This window comes from Vombatus ursinus, unplaced genomic scaffold (assembly GCF_900497805.2).
Source record: "Vombatus ursinus unplaced genomic scaffold, bare-nosed wombat genome assembly UNPS02004833.1, whole genome shotgun sequence".
NCBI classification, from domain to species: Eukaryota; Metazoa; Chordata; class Mammalia; order Diprotodontia; family Vombatidae; genus Vombatus; species Vombatus ursinus.
This window is the reverse complement of record NW_020944611.1, coordinates 33,865-51,705: the sequence shown is the minus strand read 5'-3', so window position 1 is coordinate 51,705 and position 17,841 is coordinate 33,865. Positions and strand designations below refer to the sequence as shown.

The following is a 17,841-nucleotide window of genomic DNA, read 5'->3' as shown; positions in this document are numbered from 1 at the left end:
TGCTTTTCCCCTGTTTCCCACTGTTAATGTTCATTGACTTTGAGGTCCACTAAGATGACCAGGTCCTTTTTTAAGCCAAATCTCTTCTAAGTTGTACTTGAGCAGCTTATTTTTCAGACCAAGGGTTAGAAGACTTTAGATTGATGTCTCTTGATTGTATATTTTTAAATTAGACCAACCATTCCTTGAGCCCGTGGAAGTCTGTTTGAATTTGGTTGTCATCCAACATATTAACCACCTCGCCTAGTTTTATGTCCATTGCAAACTTGTCAAACACAGTGAGTATGTATCTTTACACATAAAAGAATTGTGCAAGGTGCAGCGCAGTACAGAGCCCTGTGACTTGGCATCCTGGAGGTGAAGGCTGATTTACAGCCTATGTGGGTGCTGAAAGGAGGCAGGTATCATTTCAGACAAGTGCCATGTTCACACCTGGACTCTGCTTGCCTGGTCAAAGGTAAATATTAATCTGTGGACTAAGATCTGCTTGGAGACAAAAACTCTTCCAGAGTTTGGGGAAAGAGAAGAGAGATTTTTCTTTATTTCCAAGATGAAGGCTCATATTTTTCTCTCCTTCTATTGGGGAGTAGGAAGCCTTTTCTTCTTGACTTTCTGGGGCATGGCTGAAAGTGAGAAACTCTTGGTTTTCCCTCAAGATGGAAGTCACTGGCTCAGCATGCGGGATGTGATTGAAGAGCTCAGTAAGAAGGGGCATGAAATTGTGGTCCTAGTGCCTGAAGTCAATTTGCTCCTTAGAGAATCAAAATTCTACAGAAGAAAACTCTACCCAGTCTCCTACTCCCAGGCTGAACTTGAGAAGCGTTTCCAGACATTTGGCCACAATCTCTTTGCAGACAAATCTTTCCTGAGCACAGCCTGGGCTGAGTACTGGAATACCCGGCTTGTCATCGACATGTTCTTCCTCAACTGTGACAGCCTGCTGAAGGACCATGAGACCATCAGATACCTCGAAGAAAGACAATTTGATGCCCTCTTCACAGACCCTGCCTTGCCATGTGGGATGATCCTGGCTGAGCATCTCTCCATACCTTCTGTGTACTTTTTCCAAGGCTTTCCCTGTGCTTTGGAGCACACGATGAGCAGGACCCCCAACCCTGTGTCTACCATCCCCAGATGCTACACTGCCTTTTCTGACCAGATGACCTTCTACCAGAGGGTGATCAATTTCCTGGTGAGTTATTTAGAGACACTTCTCTTCAAGGACTTGTACACAAAATACCTAGAGATTGCTGCTGACTTCCTAAAGAAAGAGGTGACCCTGCCAAGCCTCTATGGACAAGGATCCATTTGGCTGTTGAGATACGATTTTGTGTTTGAGTATCCTAGGCCCATCATGCCCAACATGGCCTTCATTGGAGGAATAAACTGTAAACCAAGGAAAAGACTACAACAGGTTTGTGATTTTAGCTTTCTTGGGCTCTTGTATCTCTTCACCCTGCCTAGGACCTGGCCTGTGATGGATGTCTGGTCAGTGCTTGCTGGCTGGAACTGACATGCATTGAAATGAATCAGTAGATTGTGCCATTCCCCATCACTGATTCGGCCAATCACACTGTTGCTGTTCTGAACAGAGAAAATCCTGGTCCCCCAAATTTGTGGATGTCTGCTGACCCAGAGGAAAAGACTGACTGACTGTATTCCAATAGAGAAGGGGGTGGCATTTCCAACTAAGCAAACAGCCGGGACATTCACTGAGTGGAGTGAGCAATCAGGAAGGAAGGAAGAAAGGAAGCAAGGAAGGAGGGAAAGAACGAAGGATGGATTGAAGGAAGTAAGGGAGGAAAGGAGGGAGGGAGGGAGGGAGAAAGGAAGGAAGGAACAAAGGAAGTAATAAGGAAGGGCCCTGGATTTGAAGGCAGAGCACTCAGGTTCGTATTCCAATCTCTGCTACACTCTAGCTGAGTGACCTGAGGAAGTTACATTTCCTTCCTTGTTCTCATTTTCCTTAGGTGCCAAATGAGGCACTTGGACTCGGTGGTCTCCAGTTTCCTTCCTAACTCTCTTTCTATCTATTCTATTGAGTTCTATGACCTAATTTCTAATCCAAGCTCTGCAGCTTTCTGAGTGACCTTGGGTAAGTCACTTCTCTCAGGGCCTAAGTTTCTTCGTCTATATAATGAGGGGATTTGACTAGATTTTATTCTAACTCTAAAGAAATAATCCTTCTGGAAAAGGTTTGCATGAGAAGAACAGGAGATAAATTTGGGTAGGCAAGATGGGTCCAAATCTAAAAGTTTAGCGTAAAAAGAAATCATTTTTCATACATTTTTATTTCTTTTTTTAAATACTTCCTAATTACATGTTAACCAGATTTTTAACATTCTTTTTCTGATAATTTGACTTCCAAATTCTCTCCCTTCCTCTCACCCCTTGAGAAGTCAAGCAATATGGTAGCGATTATGCATGTGAAGTCATGGAATAAGTATTTCCATGTTAGCCATCTTGCAAAACAAAACCCACAAAAAACCTCAAGAGAAAAAGACAGTAAAAAGGAATGCTTCAGTCAGCATTCAATGTTCAAGATTAGAAAGAAATCTTCTAACAGATCTAATGGAACTTCAGGTTTTTCAGATGAGGCCACTGAGAGCTACAGACATTTAGTGACTTACCCAAGATCACAAAGTATGTGACAGACAGTTTCCTGAGCCCCTGTCCAGGGCTCTCCCTGTTTATTATACTAGTGTCACTATGGGAGCGGACTGATGACAATGTAGGAGGAAGTAGCATGGAAGTATTTATCATGGCACTACATGTGATGAGGGAGTGAAGTGGCCAGTTAGTAGCTTGTGGATTATTCTTTCATCCAAATAGTATTTATTAAATCTCTACTCTGTACAAGGCATTGTCTTGGACTCTCAAGGCAATGTCAGGTCAAATTAACAAGCATGTATTAAGTGCCTAATATATGTACATATATATATATGTGTGTGTGTGTGTGTGTATTTGTGTGTGTGTGTGTGTGTATGAGAGAGAGAGAGAGAGAGAGAGAGAGAGAGAGAGAGGGAGAGAGACCCTGTGGAAAGTGCTCGACATGCAGATAAAGACAAAAGGACAGTCCCTGCCCTCAAAAAGCTCACAGTCTAATGAAGGAAACAAGTCTATATAAAAAGTTATCGACAGGAGAAAATGAAAAACATCAACAAATGGAAGGCAGTGACAGGGAGGGCTTCTTGTAGAAGCGAGTACTCTACTGGAGACCTGAAGGAAGCAGAGGAGCCAGGAGACAGAGAGAAGGAGGAAGAGAATTCTAGGCATGGAGGGCAAGCAGCCAGGAAAATTGCCCAGAGACCAGAGATGGATAGTCAAGAGTGGCAGAAGAGCCAGGACACCAGTGTTGCTGGGTCCCAGAGTAGGTGAGAGGGTCACTGGATCCAAATGTATGTGTTTGGTCATGACATGTAAGAAGACTAGAAAGGTAGGAAAGGGCTGGTGATGAAGGGCTCTGAATGCAGTGATGAGGGCCTGTAGCAGAGTGGAGGCATTGTCAGAGTTAAGGGGTGTATCCAAGATATGCTTCTGAGGCAGAATTGAGAGGACACGGTGACCAATTGGTAATTGGGGGGCGGTGAATAAGAGATTGAGAAGGTGAGGATGACACCTGGGTTCGCAGCTTATGTGCTTGGATTGGAGGAGGAAATGGTGGTGCCCTGGACGGTAAAAGGGGAGTTTAAAAGTGTGAGTTGGGGGGGAAGAAAATTACTTCCATTTTGTACATTGTGACTTTCAGATCTATCTGGGACTTCCAGGTCAGGACATCCTATAGGTGTTTGACAATGTGACACTGGAGGTCAGCAGAGAGATTGTGGATATAAAAGGAAAAGAAACATGGCCGCACTCAAAATATAAATGGATCTTAGCAATTAGGGATATGGAGATCAAAGAAATGTGATTTCCTGCATTTAAGGAGTTGGTCATCTTATACCTGCCAGTGTGGTGTGGAAAGCTGAGCGGTGGGGCGCCAGGGGAGCTTGTTCTGTTCATGGAAGCAGGAGAGAGAAGGCTGCATTTGATGCTTTGTGGGGTCTATGCCACACCTTCCCTCCTCTAGCTCAGATCACACTCGTCCTTACTTGCTCATCCAGGATGGTTCTTGCCCGTGTCTTCCTAGAAATACTGCTGCTGTCTAACGGAATCGAGGCCTTTCTTTAGGTCTACTAACATTTCAGGAGCACCAGAAAAGCTTTTAGGTTGTCCATTGGTGTTTGATCAAGGTTTCTCACCACAAGAGTGGCCCGCCTTCTCTTCTGGGGCCACAATTCCTGGATAATCCCCTCCTGCCTCCTCTTGCCCATTGATACTCACCAGTAATATGCTGACCAACACATGGGTTAGCAAATGAAACATCCGAATCCTAGAGCTGTAAGGGCTCATAACAGTGACTTGGAAGTTCTGGTCAACTCAACAGTAATGAGTAAGGTGGCAAGAAGGGGGATTTAGGGAGAATGATAATGAGGTCTATTTTGGTCATGTTGAGTCTGATCTGCCCATGGGAGCTTTCCTCATACTTCATTTAGTTCTGGTGATTTTCTAACATCCTTTGGCCATTGATTCCCCAAGAAATCATGTCCAATTGTCCAGCAACTAGGAAAGCATCCCTTTCATTTGCCAGCTCCCTCTTGTGTTCTAGAAACACAAAGTGAGTCTTGTAAGGGAGGCAGTGTTGCACGGAGGTGCCCTAGTGGAGAGAGAGAGCTAGTGCTGAAGTTGGAAATCCCTGGGTTGGAATCTCACTTGTGATCTTTGCTCTGTGGCCAGGAGCAACTGACTATAGTGCTCTTCACCTCAGTTTCCTGATGTCTAAAATGTAGATAATAAGATTGATAAGACCTGCCTCTCAGCAATCCTGCAGATTAATGCATGTGTCATATCAATGCCATGTGCTAAATGGGTAGCATCAGTTTAGTGGCCAATATGTGCCAGGCACTGTGTAGACCCTGGGGCCACTGAGACAAAAATGAAAACAGTCACAGTCCTCATTCTATACCCTCCTATGAAATGAGGTTCTACAATCAACCTGTGTGTGCGTGTGTGTGTGTGTGTGTGTGTGTGTTTGTGTTCTAATTTCCAGAGATTCAATCACAAACTTGCACTTTAGACAGAGTTTCTGAGTTGAAACCCAGATCCACCTGTGGAAACAGATCATCAGTAAATGTTTAACAAAGGGCAAATAACCAAGTGCTCCCACACAGTGGGAGGGACCATGAAGTCACAGTCAATGAGGGCAATGGAAAATACAGAAGATGTTCCAAAGTCTACCATGACTTAGCGGCTTTGACGCTGTTTTTAAATCATTGTTTATTTTCGAGATTTGCTGCCTCAGACCATTGAACATGGTTTGGAGCTGACCAAAGTCCCAACCTAAGAAGTCCTGCAAGGATGATGCCTTTGAATTCATCCATTCACTCAACAAATGTTTACTGCTCCCCTCTTATATAAAAGGAAGTTTCGTGCTGGGTGTTCTGGAGAATCATAGAATCTAAGGCTCCTGGATTTTGAGCTGGAGACAGTCATCAAGGGCAGCTGTTCAAATCCCTCTCATTTTACAGGGAATATAGCAGATACAGGGAGGAAATAAGCATTCAAAAATCAACAGATTTATTCAACATCTATTATGCTCAGTATGGTTCCCACTTACCTTGCCCATTCTCTTTCCTATGATTCCCCTTTCACGTCCTCTGTCCTACTTGCTAAACTTGTCCCCTTTCCTTTCCTTTCAGCCCATTCCCTGCCCCACCTCCACACATCGGCACAGAGAGCCCCCATCTTGGTAACACACTGCCTACCAGCTTTGCGGAAAGCACAGCCCATGTGCCACCTCCTCCAGGAGCCTCTTCCTGATCTTCCCCTTCCCTGGTCTTTCATAGGCTTTCCCTCTTGATGTCACTTGGCAATTCTGTTCCATCTTCTTTGTGTTACTGATTTGTTCCCAGGCTCTGCCCCATATCCCCTCTAACATGTCACCCCTTAAGCAGGTGGTCTTTTGGTTTGGTCTTTGTATGCCAAATGTACAACAGGCACTGGCCCTAATAAATAACCAGTGCTTGTCAAACTGCATTGAATTGAACAGAAGTCTTGGTCTCTGCCGTCAAGTACATGAAGGCTCCATGTATAAGGTGATAGAAAATGAGGGATGGCATAAGAGAGAGGAAACCCCCAGCACTAATGAGTGAGTACCCAAAGGTGGTGAGGCAATGGACCAAGGTCATCCAATGATGTCTTCTCTAGTGTGTTCACAGCTACCAAATGCCAGGCTTTCAGCCAGACTGATCCAAAAGATAGAACCAGTCAGTAATGCTTCAGTCCTAAATTCTTCAATCAATCCGAGATCTTCATGAAATGGATGGTTTCTTCAGGGATGCAGATTGTCTGCTCAGTCAGTGGTTCATACCACTCTTCTGAGTGTCTTGAAAAATAGTCATGTTTCCATTATTGACTTCCAAACAGTCCCCTACTGCCTGTGAAGGTAATCCATCCCACCACAGGACAGTATTTCAGGCAAAACCCATATTCCACTGCTTAATCAACAAGTATTATGTGTCAGACTTGGTGCTATTCCTTAGATCAGGAAGAACTGAGTTGAAATCCCAAATCAGACACATGGTGTGGGACCCTGGAAAAGTCACTTAACTTCTCTCAGGCCTCAGTTTTCTCATCTGTAAAATGGGAATAATATCCACACCTACCCCCAGGGTTGTTATGAGGATAAGATGACATAATATTTGTGAAGGACTTCTCAAACTTTAAAACACTGCATAAATGCGAGATGATGGTGATGATGATGATGATGAAGATAAGCCTTTTCAGCTTCTTTACAGTTTGCTGCTGCCAAACTCACAACATCAGGCTTCTGAAACAAGGTTGAGGACTGATGAAATTGGGAATAAGAGAAGGACAGTGATGGGAATAGATCTTATCTACTCATAGTAGTCACGGGAGGAAGGCTAGGAATGATCCAGCAGAGGAGACTGTGGGCAAACCCCATCTACATCCTCTGTGCCTTTTCACAGTTGGCTTGTCACGTGCAAATGTCCTCCATCCTTTCTTCAGCCTTGTGGAATCCCTACTTAAATCTCAGGTCGATTGGCATCTATCACTCAAAGTCTTTCCCGTTGCCTCTTTCCTCTTCCCATCTACTTTGTGTGGCTTGTCGGTGCATATGTCCAATTCTCTTAAAAGAATGCATGGTCTCTGAGGATGAGGATTATTTCTCTTGTGTGCTTGTAGCCCCAGAGCTCAGTACAGTACTTCAAACAGGTTGTGTTTGTCCTTCATTCTCAAAGAAGACCATAACATCAGGGAGATGACCCACATCATAAGGGAGTAAGAAGTCAGCAGACAGGAAATTCAATCTGGTGCAGACCACTCATTAATGGACAATGTGCAAATAAGTTCCTAGGTAAGTCCTTTCCCTTCTCTTGGCCTCCATTTTCTCTTCTGTAAAATAAGGGGATTGGATGAGAAGACTTCTAAATGCCCTTCCACCTTGAAATTTGGGAGGCTGTAATCCTGACATACAAATATTGCCAAGGTAGTTTTTCTCTGAATGTGTTTTTTGTCCAGAAGAGGCTAGATCAATGGAGAGGGAAAGAGATTGACATTTCTTTTAATGCTTAATCTAAGGAGATCAATCAATCATATATATGAAGAACCAAAACTTCAATCTCTCTTCCAATTATTTTTCACCTCATTAAACTCAGTGCTTCCATGACCAAACAAAGATAAGGCACACAGTTGTCAAGACAAGGAACAGAGCAGGGTTTATAAACCTTGCTCTTTCTTAGGGATCCTGGACTTTGCAGAGATGATCACAGGGCTCCAACATTGGCCCTGGGCTCTGGTGGGGCTAGCTTTCTGTGTTTTCTGCATGGGCTTTGTCAAAGTGGGGAAGCTGCTGGTGATCCCCATAGATAGCAGCCACTGGATCAGCATGCATGACATAGTCCAAGAGCTCAATCTGAGAGTTCATGAAAGTGTTGTCCTGGCACTGGAGCTGTCCATGCATATGAGAGAAGGATAATACTACTCTTTGAGGACCTTTCCAGTCACTTTCAGCAAAGTCCATTTCCAAGAGTTAATGGGGTCTCCTATCCTTTTGACGTTTGACCTGAAACCTTTTCTGAAGAGATTCTTTGACATTGTTATACTCTAAGATGGTGAGTGACATTTACCTTAGTTTTTGTTTGAACCTAGTCCATAACAAGGAACTGATGAAGTCCTTGGAAGAAGCCCACTGTGATGCTGTTTTAACTGATCCATTAATCCCTGCAGAGCCCTTGTGGCACAGTATATGTCCATTGCAGCTGTTTATTTCTTGAGAGGAGCCCCCTGTGGTTTAGATACAGAAAGTACTCAGTGCCCTGACCCATCTTCCTATATCCCCAGATTGACCACAGAAAACACAGACCAGATGAAATTTCTACAGCAGGTCAAAAATATTCTATGCCCTTTGCCCCATGGCATGATATGCCATATGATATATTCACCTTTTGTAAGGCTGGCTTCACAACCCCTTCAGAAAGACATGAGAATAGTGAATATACTGAGACATGGATCTGTGTGGGCTATGAGGATAGACTTTGTGATGGAGTATCCTAAACCAATCATGCCAAACATGATCTTCATTGGGGGCATCAACTGTGCCAGTGCCCAGTAGCTCTCTCAGGTTGGTATGTGCTACTTTAGCCAACATTGCAGGTGCTAACCAGTGGGTTAGTTAGAGCATCTTGTTTCTAAGAGAAAATCTGGCTACATTTTGAATTAGTCCCCAAACTTTTGGTGACACAGGGTGTGCCAGGAAAACATTGCCTTATAAGTTTTGTGCCATTTTCTGAATTAGGCAGAACTGTGGGGTTGGCTTCAGGCAGAGGCATATATCTGAGTGGTTTTGTTTGCAAACACTTTATGCCATGCTTTCTTTGTGTCTTCAATTGCCCCTTGTTCTCTAGTCTTTGAGGTCCTTAGGAATCAGGAGACCTGGCTCTGCCACTGACCAACTGTGTGGCCATGGGGAAAGGGGTCTGCTTTCTTTGCAGTTCCTTTCCTCTTTAATCCAATAAGGGAGATGGAGTACATAGGCTTGGGCTTCTTATATGAGTCTTTGGATGCTTAGTCCGAGGCTCACAGGCTCATAGGTTGAAGGGACCTCAGAAACCTTCTAGCCCCTCCCCTCATTTTACAAATGGTGAGAGGCAACCTGGCTTGGTGGATAGAACACTGGACTTGACATCAGGAAGACTTGGACTCAAACATTTTCTCCCTGTGTGTGATGCTGGGAAAGCCACTTACTGAACAGAGATGCCCACTCTCTGGGCATCAGATTCATCATCTGTAAAATGAGACTGGACTCGGTAACTTCTAAGGTCTCTTCAATTTCTAAATCTATGAGCCTATAGAATTGAGAGCAACTAGATAGCACAGTGGACAGAGCGTCAGACCTGGATTCAGGAAGACTCATCTTACCAGCTGTGTGAACCTGGGCAAGTCACTGCACCCCACCCTGTTTGCCTCAGTTTCTTCATCTGTAAAATGAGTTCAAGAAGGAAATGGCAACACTCCAGTATCTTTGCCAAGAAAACCCTAAATGAGGTCATGACGATTTGGCCATGACTGAAAATGACTGAACAATTACAACAACAAAATGAAATTCAAGTTCAGGGAATTTAAATGACTTGCCACCAGCCATGGAAGTAGGAAGCCTTAGAGGCAGGTGCTGCTTGATGAACATATATTTTCCTTTAAAAATATATATAAATACTATGTATATATATATATATATAATAGATAGATATAGATATAGATAGATAGATAGATAGCTATATTCCCTCCATTACATTTTAAAACAATGTTTTAACATTTTTCTTTTTATTTTGTGTTCCAAATTCTATCCCCTTCTTTCTCACCCTTTTGTTTTGGTTTGGTTGGGGGAGGGATCATCCCATCAAAGCAACCTTGTGTCCACACCTTTTGCCTGTGTATACTCCCTTTTAATTGCCTATTTAGTAATAAAGTTCTTAAGGGATATAAATATTATCTTGCTATATAGAAATATAAACTATGTCACCTTATTGATTCTCTTGTATTTTTTCTTTCTTGCTTCTTTTTTATCTTTTTATGTTTTACTTGAATCTTATGTTTGGAGATCAAATTTTTTATTCAGTTCAGGTCTTTTAATTAGGAATGCTTGAAAGTCCTCTATTTTGTTAAATATCCATTTTTTTTTAGCAAACACTAAAATGTTAAGATTTTAAAAAGTCATTTTTCACTGATGATACTACACTTCTTTTTCATTCAAACCTATAGTCCAAATGAGCATATAAGATATTGGACTTTTTTTCACCTTTAGTGGACCTAGAAAGGTTTTCCATTTTGATAAAATGGTGAATTCTGATAAATCTGTTGACATATTGTAAAGCGGAAATATTGTGGAATTAAACAAATTTCCCCAAGTAAAGGAATACTACATCAGAACTTTGTAGCACAGTATGGAAGAGAAAGAAAATTATCCAAGAGATAGAGATAAACTTGCTTCAAGGAAGTGGCCTGATTTAAAATACACTGAAAATCTCCATTTCAAACCAGGGACTATTCCTCCAAGTTAAGCTTAATATCCACTGTCATCAATGTATAGTTTGAGGATGAAAGAAAATGTGCTGAAAGAATGTGAACTGAATGACAAATTTGGAAAACAAATGCTTGCAAAAAAAAAAAACCCAATGATGTAGCATATTAAATTCATGGAAGAAGGAAGCCTTAGAGGCAGGTCCTCATGATGAACATATATTTTCTTTTAAAAATAGTATATATACATATTTTGTTTTTACCCAAATTATATGTTAAAACAATTTTAACATTTCTTTTTTTTTAATTTTGAGTTCCAAATTCTCTCCCTGCCTCCCCTCCCTGAGACAGTAAGTAATCCGATGTAGGTTATACACATAAAATCAGGTAAGACGTTTCCATATTAACCATTTTACATGAGAAGCTTCTTCCCAGCCTGTCCCTCCTCATAAGTGTTTTACCTCTGATCACAGCCTCTCCCCAATCCACCTTCCCTTTTATCACTCTTCCTTTCTCTTATTCCCATCCCTTTTTACTGCCTTATAAGGTAAAATAGATATCTGTATCTAACCAAGTGTGTTTTATTCCCTCTTTGAGCCAATTCTGATGAGAGGAAAGTTTAAGCTTTGCCCCACCACCATCCCCATCTTCCCCTCCATTATACTAGCTCTTTCATGCCTCTTTTATGAGAGATAACCTGCCCCATTCTATCTCCCTTCCCACCTTCTTTTTCCAGTGCAATCTTCTTTCTCACCCTTTTGTGTTGTTTTGGGGAGGATCATCCCATCAACAGCGCCTTGTAACTGCACCGTTTGTCTATGTGTACTCCCTACTAATTGCCCTTTTATAATAAAGTTCCTAAGGGTTACAAATATTATCTTGCCATACAAACTGTTTAACCTTATTAATTCTCTTATGTTTTCTCTTTCTTGTTTCTTTTTTCTCTTTTTTATGTTTCCTTTGAGTCTTGTATTTGGAGGTCATTTTTTTTTATTCAGTTCTGGTCTTTTTTTTAATCTTTTTTTTTTATTTTAGACTTGAATACTAAAACTTAAATGCATAATAAAAGAACAAGAAACATCACAAACTTAAATGTTAAAACTTAAACATAAAATAAAAAAAGAAAAAAGTATGTCACGTGCACAGCAGAACGTAAGAGAGGATTCAAAATATATAACAATAAATTTCCATTTCAAGAAAGCCTATATATTAAATACTCTGCATTGAGTTGAAAGCTGTCCATCTTTTCTTTACTTCCTTGTAGTTTTTTTCCTCTCCTGTACACTTTTTACTTTGTTCTTTTTTCCCCCTTGTTCCTCCTCCCCCTGCAGGCTACAATTAAGCATGGCTATATTTACATATAGATATTGATATATACAGATGCACACATGTATAAACACATACTTTCACTAAGAGATTCTACTCCTAATCTTTGTTTTTATGTTTGTGCATATCTCTTATTTCCTATCCCTCCTGACTCCTCTACTTTACTTCTACTGCTACCTTGACCTCCTATTACTTAACCTGCCCCCCTCCAATAATCCTTCCCTTATCTTCCCATTCCCATTAATCTAAACACCTTTCTATGTCCCCCTTTGACCTATTCCTTCACCCTACCCTCTAAAGTTTCCTTCCTTATCCTTTCCCCCCTCCTTATCCCCTTAGTATTTTATTTCTTTCTAAATTCAGAAGATTTATATACTCTTCTACATATATATGTATTGTTTCTCCTTGAACCCATTCCCGATGAAAGTAGGATTCAAGAACTAACAGCCCTCCTCCCCCATCTAATTCTTCTGTATTGGTTCTCCCTCTCTAACCTCATTTGTATAATTACTTTTTAGCTGTTCCTGAATAGTTGTTCTTTTTGAAGTCATAGCATTCTTAGGTCTACCCCAATTTTTCTTATTAGCTACCCAATCACTAATAACAATCTTAGACATACGTTTTACTTTTTGCATAAATAAAAGGTAAACAATATGCCCTTATTGAGTCCCTTGTAATTGGTCTTTGGTATGTACCTTATGTTTCTCTTAGCCCTTGTATGCCAAATCTTCTATTAAGCTCAGGTTTTTGGTTTTTATTTTTTAACAAAGTCCTGAAAGTCTGACAATTCATTAAATATCCATTTTTTTCCTTCAGGATTATGCTGGAACTTAGAGTTTTTTCTTTTTTTCTTAAATTATTTTGATTTATCAACAATCACTTCCGTAAGCTTTTGGGTTAAATTTTTCTACCCCTTGCTCCCCCCCTCCCTCCCCCAAATGCCACACAATCTGATATAGGCTCTACATATACATTCCTATTAAGCATATTTTCACATTAGTCGTGTTGTAAGGAAGAATCAGAACCAATAGAAGGAACCACAAGAAAGAGGAAACAAAATAAAACAGAAGAAAAAATAGCGAATAGTATGCTCCAATCTGCATTCAGACTCCATCTTTCTTTCTTTGGATGTGGATAGCATTTTCCATCATGAAGCCTTTGGAGATGTCTTAGATCCTTGCATTGCTGAGAAGGGCTAAGTCTAGCAAAGTTAGTCACTGCACAACATCTCTGTTACTGTGTACAATGTTCCCCTGGTTCTGCTCACTTCACTCAACATCAGTCCATGCAAGTCTTTCCAGGTTTTTCTGAAGTCTGCCTGCTCATCATTTCAAAATGATGGATGTTTGATATAGGTCTCTACCAGGATTTGCTATGTTGTAGAATGGTGAGGAAGGCCAGGAGCTTCACTGGAGACTGGGAGAGGCTGGGAGCCACCTTGTGAATTACATAGCAGTGGATTAAAGCTTTTTGGAGGTGTCTCAGAATCAGATCATCCCAGCTTGTATTTTTCCTACCTGATACTGCAAAATCGTAGAGTCACTTTCAGTTTTCCAAGACCTTTGAGGCCCTCAGCTTCAGGAACTCTCAGTGCCTGCCTCTTCTTATGTCAAATGGATTTTAGCAGTTCACATCTTCCAAGCAGCGACGCTGTAGCCAGGGCAGCCCTTCTGTGAAGCACCTTCGGCCCCGGGGGTGGCCTGCATCCTCCACCTTCACCACATGAAGAAGAGAGCCAGTTCTGGTCTTTAAATTAGGAATGTTCAAAAGCCCTCTATTTCATTAAATATCCATTTTCTGCCCTGAAGGATTATATTCTGTTTCAACAGCAAGACCCTGAACATATATTTTCTATATGAAAATGTCAACATTGTTGATATTTCCTCCTGATATTACAAATATTAACTTTTTTAAAGGATACATGTGACAGTGACTACTTTGGCCCCGCTGCCTGAAGGCCAGCTAGGTCACCTCTGACCCTAACTCAAGGAGGGAGGGATTAGGGAGGTCTAGGCTCTTGGCAAAGGGCTCTAGCTCCCATCAATGATGTTCACCCCAAAGTAACCACTAACAGCCAGATTAGCTTTTACAAACCAAAGCGTAAGCACAAATGTACTCCCTCTTCACACCGTACCACCTTAGTCTCTGGGAAGGGAAGGGAGATTAGGTTCCCAGCTTAGTTCAGTTCTCATGGAACCTAGTCCCAAGTTCAAATCCAACCCCTCACCTTGGGCTCCTGTCCTGGGAAAGCCCGACTTCTTTGACCTTCCCGGCCCAGGTGGCTAGCTGCAACATCTGGATTGTAATCCTGGCTACAATACTACTAGGACTCAAACTCCTGGGTCTCGTGGGCAGCACTTCCAGCACCTGAAAGTGAGGAGGACCAAGAGACCAGAGACCACAGGTCCATTGCTCAGAGCTACAAGAGAAAGGCAGGGGCGAGTGGGGGAGAGAAGTATCCCCCTCCCCTCCTGGTTCAGTTCATGGCTACTGCTCTGAGAGTGAACTGGGGTCTTGATCCTTCAGATGCAGCAGGAGAGAGAAACTGGCCCATTCTGGCAGTTTTTTTTCTTCAACCAAAGACAAGGTTTATTAGAACATCCGTCATATTGGGCAGACTCTTAAAGAATCTGAACATTAGTGAGTTGTTGACTAGATTGTAAGAATCCGAGCCGGGGTAGCTGGGTGGTACAGTGGATAGAGCACTGACCCTAGAGTTAGGAGAACCTGAGTTCAAATTTGGCCTCAGAGCAAACACATGACACTAGCTGTGTGACCCTGGGCAAGTCACTTAACCCCAATTGCCTAAAAATAAGAATTTTTTAAAAAGAATCTGAGCAGTGGCTAGGTTTTAAGAATCTGAGCCTCTGGTAGTTTTGGGTTTTTTTTTGTGTAATGTCTTTTATTACTAATTAATTTATTTTTAGTTTTCAACATTCACTTCCACAAGATTTTAAGTTCCAAATTTTCTCCCCATCTCTCCCCTCCCCCCGACCCATGATGGTGTGCATTCTGATTATCCCTTCCCCTAATCTGCCCTCCTTTCTATCCCTTCCCCCCTTCTCTAATCCCCTTCCCCTTCTGCTTTCCTGTAGGGCAGGATAGATTTCTGTACCCCATTTTCTGTATTTCTTAATTCCCAGTTGCATGTGAAAACAATTTTTAACATGTGTTTTTAAAACTTTGGGTTCCAAATTTTCTCCCTTTCTCCCTCCCCACCCACCCTCATTGAAAAGGTAAGCAACTCAAATACAGGTTATACATGTGTAGTCATGAAAAACACTTCCATAGTAGTCATGTTGTGAAAAACTAATTCTATTTCCCTTAATCCTATCCCGCCCCATATTTATTCTATTCTCTCTTTTGACCCTGTCCCTCCTCAGAAGTGTTTGCTTCCCCAGTCTGCTCTCCTCTCTATCATTCTCCTGCCCTCTTGTCCCCTTCCCCCCTATTTTCCTGTAGGGTAAGGTAGATTTCCATGCCCAATTGAGTGTGTATGTTATTCTCTCCTTAAGCTAAATCCAGTGAAAATAAGATTCACTCATTCCCTCTCACCTTCCCCCGTTACCCCTCCATCGTAAATGCCTTTTCTTGTCTGTTTTATGTGAGATAATTTACCCCATTCTACCTTTCCCTTTCTCCTTTTTCCAGTATAATCCTCTCTCACCCCTTAATTTTATTCTCCAGATATCACCCCTTCATCTTCAACTCACCCTGTGCCCTCTATTTATCTATCTGTCTACACACACACACACACACACACATATATATATATATACATATAATTTTTTCCCTCCAACTACCCTAATATTGACAAAGGTCTCATGAGTTATAAATATCAGCTTTCCATGCAGGAATGTAAACAGTTCAACCTTAATAAGTCCCTTATGATTTCTCTTTCCTGTTTACCTCTTCATGTTTCTCTTAAGTCTTGTATTTGAAAGTCAAATTTTCTATTCAACTCTGATCTTTTCATCAAGAATGCTTGAAAGTCCTCCATTTCACTGAATGTTCTGACAGTTTTTAAAGGCACAACCTGGACCTCAGTATGGAGCCAATTAAAAGGAGATCCTCCATACCATACAAAAGGACACACAGAATGCCTCTATGCCAGGCTACCTGGGCATGTTCCATATATCTCCTTGCACAGAGAGACAGGGGTGAGGAAGGAGGGAAAGAGAGAGAGAGAGAGAGAGAGAGAGAGAGAGAGAGAGAGAGAGAGAATTATGCAGCATTTGGGGGATGAAAACAGATAATCCTCTGTAGTTTCCTTTCAGATTTCTTCAAGTCTCTTTGGTCAATTCATTTTTTAAAGTTTTATTGATGTTTTGTTTTTACATTGCATTTACAGGTTACTCCCACTTTACCAGAGGTCTCTTGTAACAAAACAAAAGAGTTAAGTAAAACATATATAGTAGCCCATTCTGAAAATGCATACATTTCACATCTTTAGAAACTACCTCACTTCCCTATTTTAAAAAAATCAACAGAAGTATTTTCTCTCTCTCCCACACTCTACTCCATTGGAAAAAAGCAAAGAAAAGCAGATAAAATATCTTGTAACAAATAAGCACAGACAAGTAAAACAAATTCCCTTAATAGCTGTATTTGAAAGTAGCTATGTCTCACTCTGCACTCTGAATCCGTCCCTTTTCTATGACGGATAGCACGTTTCATCATCAGTCCTCTGGATCCATGAACGTTCATTCTATTGATCACAGTCCTTATGACTTCCAAAGTTGTTTGTCTTAAAGTGTTTTGATCATATAATTTATTCTGCTGGTACTGCTCATTTTATTCTTGATCAATCTAGAGATGTCATCCAAACTCTTCTTTTTAGACTACTGATGTCATCACATCAGTTGTTCTTCTGACTCCACTCATTTCACCCTGCATTAATTCATAGGAGCCCTTCCAAATCTCCCGGAAATCCTCTGTTTCCTCATTTGGTATATAGCATGACAGTATCCCCTCACATTCAGACGCCGCAGCTTGGTCAGACATTCCTCCGTGAGGGGGGGTTCCAGCTTTGGCCAACACAAAAAAGAGCTGCTAAACCTATTTTTCTGTGTAAAGCACCTTTTCTTCTTTCTTTGATCTCTTTGGGCACAGGGCTAGCAGTGGCATAACTGGTCAAAGGTTTTAGTAACTAGGTGTGTATAATTCCAAATGACTTTCCATAGCTGTACCCACTCACGGGTCTTCAGCTATTTAGTCAATCAATGAACCGTTTCTATGTGCAAGTTACCACGGATTCACAAAAATTAAACTATCCCTGTTCGCAAGGACCTTAAATTCCGCCGGGGGTTCAACAGAGTTGGACTTTCCTCATCCACGACAAATATTTGGAGATTCTGTTGACATATTTTTTTAAGCTGGCTCAGACAAAGCACTTGTTATGCCTTTACTTTCTTTACGTCCTCTGCATTTTGTGTGGGCCGCCTGAAATCCTTCTGTGGCTCTATGTTGTGCAGGCCTGAACTAAATTACCTTGCTTGATGGCCTGGGCTCAATCAAGCCAGAAGTAGGGATTAGCGGAAGAGTGAAGACAACACCAAAGCCTTTGCTGTTCCCTCTGCAGTTCAAGGAGTGACCGCGTCAAAGTCCATTCTGTGCTGTCTCTCCAGCAGGGCTGTTTTCCATGTAGATACTTCTTGGGGTCATAGATCATAGAAATTTTAAACCATGAACACCTTGACAGACCCTATCAGGGCCTGCCACAGGGAAACCTTCCCTCATCTTCTGGTATTTGTTGGCTTCAGAAGCCGTGCCAGTTCAATGCTTGATTCTCCTGGTCTTAGATGTCCAATTGTCCATCTGGTTCAGGTTTGTCACAAATGGCAATCTTGCAGTTTGTTAACTTCATTTTTTTTCCAATTCAGGTTTATATTCAGCTTGGCTGGGCAAAGTCCTACTGTTCTATGTAGGCAAAAGCTG

At 41.6% G+C, this 17,841-nt stretch overlaps 1 pseudogene; it reads left to right on the top strand.

The window, feature by feature from the left end:
• The first annotated feature begins 520 nt into the window (after window positions 1-520).
• LOC114027920 lies at window positions 521-5,859 on the top strand (annotated as a pseudogene).
• The last annotated feature ends 11,982 nt before the right edge of the window (window positions 5,860-17,841 follow it).